The sequence below is a fragment of the Panthera pardus genome, unplaced genomic scaffold (assembly GCF_024362965.1).
Source record: "Panthera pardus isolate Hobbes unplaced genomic scaffold, ASM2436296v1 HiC_scaffold_12, whole genome shotgun sequence".
Taxonomy (NCBI): domain Eukaryota; kingdom Metazoa; phylum Chordata; class Mammalia; order Carnivora; family Felidae; genus Panthera; species Panthera pardus.
Window position 1 is genome coordinate 37,793,908 of NW_026526677.1, and position 6,404 is coordinate 37,800,311.

Here is a 6,404-nt window from a genome sequence, read left to right on the forward strand (position 1 = left end):
GCCTGATAGCTGATTTTCTTCCTTGCCATCACGCAATATTATTTACAGATAAGTGTGTTGGGTTTGGGGGTTGATAGCACTGATTCAAATCTTAATTCTCTCAGTTCTTAACTATGATATTTGGTGAGGCTTTTTCCATTTCTAAGCCTCAGTTCCCTTATTTATAAAATGGAGAAAGTAATTCCTAACTTACAGGGTTGTTTGGTGCAATAATATAATAATTCATATGTTTTCATTTGTTTAAATATTAAACTATAGCATGCCATATCCATTTTATCACATTTGCTATTATTGTTGTTGAGCTGGTAAGAGTGGTAAGTGGTAGAGTCCTGACGAAGCTAGAGCCTTTTATTGTTAAATGTTTATTCATTCCTTGTGTGTGTGTGTGTGTGTGTGTGTGTGTGTGTGTGAAAGGATTTATTTTTACTAGTCTATATACTTCTACTAATCTATGAAGCAAGCCCAAAGATTTCTGGACTTTGAAATCAAGTGCATGACGCATAAAAATGTCAATATAAATATTGCTGGAAGCAATGGAAGGAACTCTTAAGACCCAGTGGACTCACATATTGATCAAAGTGCTCCATTATGTGGCATTCAGACGATCTTTTGTGCTGTGGCAATGAAATAAAAGCTTCTGAGAAATAGTAGGTTCCCATTAAAAGATGATTTAATGCTTGGATTCAAATATCCTTCAGCCAATTTGTAGTCCCTAAAATATATTATACCCAGTACCAAAATTTTAAGAAGTCCTTAAAACTGGGGTTAAATAGAAAACTAAACTCGACTGAAATACAGGAGCTTCAAGTTAGTCAAAGCGTACAATTACGTATGCTAAAATTGGTCAGGACTTTTATAAGATATGTTTATGAAAACACAGTCTATTTTCAAAGTATCTAATTTGGTTACAATTTCAACCAGGAGTACAAAGAAAATGTGATTAAAGAGTTTCACTGCCTCAGTGGTTACATCTGGGGTTTTATCTACCTTATTAAATCCTCCTTCATGTTCTCCACCCAGTGGCTACATGGTTTCCACTAGTAGCATAAAAGCATCAAGAATATACTTGACTCTCCCCAAATCGTGAGCATACTTGCAACTAAACCCACTGTGGTTTGTAATTTCATGTTTAAGAGAAAGTTTAAGGAGAAAGTTTTTAATCACATTCTTTATTTAGTTCTCCTAAGCTGGATACTTATTTGTAGTTGCAAAGTCACAGGGAAAAAAAAATGAGCCTACCAGACTTAATGACATAGTTGCTTTACATTAAGGGGATGGTTCTAATTTGAATTGCCAGAAAGGTCAGTCTTCAGAAACAAAGAAATGGGAGCCCATAAAATAAAAACAGGTCTGCTTCAAAAATTAATATACACTCCACTGAGGTCAGAGAAGTCCCTACAGTTGGACCCCAGGACAGGGTCTAAAGAACCACAACTTGTCCAGGTAAGGAGAGTGTTAGCTGAAAGAGAAAAGAACTGATGGGAACCCCAAGCATATTTTACATCTGTGATGATCTAAATATTTGTTGACTATTCGTTCCTTCATTACTCCATGAGGACATGTACCATGTCTGTTTTACTCATCACTGCATCCACCAGAGGCTATAGGACAGGGCTTAATATAAGAATATTCAGGGATAGATAGCCAGATGAATTTCTTCATTGTTTTTCTCTCTGCTAGTTTCTTTAGTGATTGTCTTCTCTCCCCAACTAGGTTGTAGTCATCTGAGAGCAGAGACCACACCTTAGATCCCTCCAAAATCCTTCGCAATAGTGTTTCATTTAAATTGGTGTCAATACCAACTGATTAAGCTGTCAAGCTGTCAAGCTGAGAAAGTAAAAGATAGGGAAGCAAGAGTGGTAGCAAGGAGTTGTCATGATTTCTGCATAGCATACCTTTAAGTACTCATTGAATTACATGAAATTCCCAAATATGTCCATTTTGACATAAAAATTCCATATTCATTTCCTATAGTTCCTTCTAACTACCGAAGAATGAGTTATAAGAGTTGAGAAACCAGGAAAAATCATGACATTTTGGGTGGGCAAAATGAACTTTAAATTATAATTCTGCTACTTACTAGCTTTATAATCTTGCACAAACTTCTAATTCTTGTTGGAGCTCAGTTTCCTCAATTATGAAATGGGCATAATGCCTTTTTTTGAAGAGTTATAGAGATTAGATGAGCCGAGAACTCTAAAATCTCTAGCCTGTTACAGATGCTCAGTAAAAATAGTTCCATTTCACAATATTCTTGTGCAAGTATCTAAACATCTCCTTTTCTCAATGTGTTTATCTACAAAACAAGCAGAAAAAGATAAGGAAATTAAGTATGGCTCAGGGCTCATGCTCAGAACTATACTATGTTATAGTCTTTATAATGGCATTAAAGTCAAACTGCATAAAAATTAATAATCCCTCAGACAAGTCTAAAAGACATGAAAAAAAGTGTGTGTGTGTGTGTGAGAGAGAGAGAGAGCAGAGAAAGAGAGAGAGGGTGGAGGGAGAAAATGATTACAGATGCCTGTGTCTGGTTCAGGTCACCTATTTTTTCCTTCTCAATGCATGAATGAATGATTAGTATGTGTCACACTTCATAAATCTCCGGGTGCCTTCCCTTCATTTGTTAGGAGCTTGAAATGTTTATCTTCAAGTCAGAGTTTGCAAGTCTGCTCACACTATGAGTTCAGTTGTTTTGAATAATAGAAAGTTAATAGTACAAGAATATGTATCATTTTCTTCACATTTAGGGATATTCTTCTTAGTCATTTTAATGCACTGATTTCAATTCTATCTCTGGCACTGTTCTAAGGACTTTACATATATTAAGTCATTTAATCTTTTTAGCAACCTCGTATAACAGAGGCTATTCTCCCTCTTTTTCTGATGAGGAAACTGAGGCACAGAGGGTTTTTAATAACTTGTGCAAAGTCACATAGCCCATAACTGGCAGAAACAGAATTCTCATGGAGGTGAATAGACTCCAGCAATCACGCTCTCGGTCTCTGCTCTATTCTGCATCCTAATGGGTTATTAATTTTGTACATTACAGCTGAAAACTCTTACTACCTAGCAGATGTGTTGTAGGTGAAAGCAATTACCAATCAATGTTATGGAGATGCCCCTGGGTGATGTGCTGACAAAGATAACTCTCTAACTGCATCTAAATGCACCATTAAAGTTTCATTTATATGAATCACAAGCTATGCCCTTTAAGATGGATGAGAACCTAAGGCTGGGCACAGGAGGAGAGAAGGAGAGAAATGAATCCTGGGGCATTGGAAAGCTGCAGAAAGGTCAGGACTGGATTTGGTGCCTCAGTAACAGGAAGGCAGAGGGGATAGAAAGGGACTTCCCTGTTAGGTTAAATTATCACAACTGTGAGCTCACTACCATGAGTCCCTGTTTGTGAATGAGCAAACTAAACGACCGAGAGTTAAAGGTCTTACCCATGGTCACATAGCTGGTAAGCATCAGAGCATGGACTGGAAGTCATGTCTGACTGACAGTGTATTTATGTGCCATTTCCTCCATTACCCTGTGTACCTTCTAGAGAAAGGGAGACTAGTGGGGAGAGGTGTATCCAGAGTCCTACAAAGGGGAAGGGGAAGGGGTTGGAGATGAATAAGCCTCTTTCTAATTTCCTAAGATTGCTCTGCTTTGGCTTTTTATTTGCATTCTTTTATTATAAATTTATGTCAACTTGTTATCATCTCTACTTAACTTGAAAGGACTTTATTGATTGGCTGTGATGTATAAAGTACGGTGCTTGCTGCTGTGTATTTTTGTGGTTGGCGGTGTTGGTAGAGTGGAGTGATAAATATTTTACCTTCTAAACCTTCAGGGAACTTAGGATCTAGTTAGAGAAATAATATGCACATTTTGTCCAGGATACAGCCCAAATTTCTGAGCCCAGCAGAAAAGGGTCTTCCCAACTGGACCATAGCCTTCCTTAGTGACCTCAAAACTCTCTCCTTCTCCTCATCTCGACCTCATTCCAGGGTCTTCCACGTACTCACCATGCAGGTTCTTGCCTCTGTGCCTTGGTAACTACAGTTTCCTGGAATGTGTCTCTCATCTCTGGGCACTCCCCTCTCTCCTAGCAGATACTGATGGCGTTATGCCTAAGGAACAGTCACATGACCTAGACTTTGCCAATCAGACACTCCTATTTGATTCTTTGGCTCTTGTGCAAACGGCACAAAAATAAAAGATCTGAACTCATCCAACCATGGTGGCAGGTGGGACCTCACAGAGGGGCCATGCTCAGGCACGTGATGAGGCAGCAGCAAATCAAGGACGGCCAGGTATCCTGCCTAGACCATTTCTACCATAAGATGGTTATTGCCTCTCCTGTTCCTGGGCCCTTTGAAATGGCTTTGATTTTTGTCTCTTTCCTAAGTCCAGCCCTCTTGAGATATGTTGAATCTCTGAGCCCTGACAGTCTTTTGCCAAGTCTCCTTCTGTGGCTGTAGCCAAAACCAGCCAGTTGTCCTCAAACTGCAAAAACTGTACCTCTCAAGCATTTTCTGATATTGTGGATCCAACTTAAACATTCTTTTCTTTGTGAAATATGCCACTTACTACATGAGAACATTGAAAAATACAGGTAACTAATCTGAAAGAATATTATTCTTTAAGTATATAGTAAAGTGCATAGTAAGTCCTTTAACAGAACCAGGAAGGAGTAAACTCAGGACGTAACTAATTAAAAGTTTACTGTATGTAACAAGATCTTCCAAGGTTTTCTACCATATGTCTTTCTCTCCTTTTTTTCTCTCCCTCTTTTCTCTCCTCCCTTATTCTTTCAACAAATGTCACTGAGCATCTTCATTGTTGATTGGCATTATTCTGGGTTCTGGTGACACAAAAGTGGCCAACACAAATAAAGTCCCTATTCTAAAGAAACTTCTGTGTCTGGGGAGAAAGAAATAAACAGGTAAACAATTTTAAATGATTATTTCAAAGGGTTATAGGAACAGCAACAGAATAATGTTATCAAGAATTATTGGATTGGGTGCATGGGGGAGGTTACTTTGTTTGTAATTTATACAGGAATATCTAGGAAACCTTCTTTGGGAAGACGATACTTAAGCTGAGGCCCAAATCATGAAAAGAAGCTAATCTTACAAAGAATTAAAGAAGAGTAATCTAGACAGAAAAAGTAGCATACACAAAGGCCCTGTGACATGCTCAAGTCCAGCCAAAGAGATCAAGGTGAAGGAAACCCAGCAAGTAAGATGTGGATGTTAGAAGGGTAAGGAGGGGGTAGTAAGGGTTATTTCATTAGGACCTAATGGGTCACCAAAATAGTTAAATTTTATTCTTTCATTTTTGATGGAATTTCCTCCCTCACCCCTCCATTCTATTTCTCTGAATTTCAACCTTCCTGATTAGGAAAGATCTAATTGAATATTACTCATCATCTTAGTTGCTTGTATTAATCAAGTGTTCACTCCTGTGACAGATAACCCTCAAAATCTCTCTAACTTAATACTGAATGGAGGAGAAGTGTATTTCTTACTCCATTAAATTCCAAACTAGTGTCCCTGATCAGTGTTTATTTAATCATTCATGAATCTAGACTAATAAAAGATTCACCATCATTAACATATAGCTTTCAAGTTTGCCCTGATATCCAGACTGGGGGTTGGTTAGGGAATTTGGGGAAAGAATGTGTGATCTCATGAGAGGTTGGATGGGCCAGCTGGAAGAGATACGAAGCACTTTTGTTCATGTCCCTTTGGGCAGAAGTGAGTTACCAAACTGCGAAGCAAAGTGGAAAATGTAGCCTTGATGGTGCCCAGGAATAAAGAGAAATAGTTCAATCAATCACAGCCTGTGTCGTGAATTGTCCGAGGCTGCCTTCCTTGGTAGGTATCAGCGGAGCACAGTGTAATTGGCAAGCATTTTGGGGCTTCTTACTCCATACAGATGGGAGGTGAGTAAAGACAGAATGTATGTTAAAAAATGAAATCCAAGTAAATAGGATTTTTTTTTCCTAGAAAATGAAAAACACTAACATTTTGGTCATGCAAACTATAGAAAATAAAGCTGGACAAAATGTTCTCACCTGATTGAGATCAGCAAAAAATACAGTGATTTTCAGAGGAAGGAACACTTCATTCGGCAGGGCAGTGTGGTGGGTTGAATAGTTTCTTCTCAAAGATATGTTCAAGCCTTTACCCTTGGTACCTGTGAATGTGAACTTATTTGAAAATAGGGTCTTTGTAGAAGTAACTAAGTTGATTATTACGGGATGAGGTCATCCTGGACTTAGAGTTCCCTCTACATGGAAACATGGAGTAAAAGGAAAGTAAATGCCCACCTTAAAATTGCCCCAGTCAGTACTTGCAATGCACCCCCACACTCCTTTGCCCAGCAGAGCATCTTCCTTCCCCCTT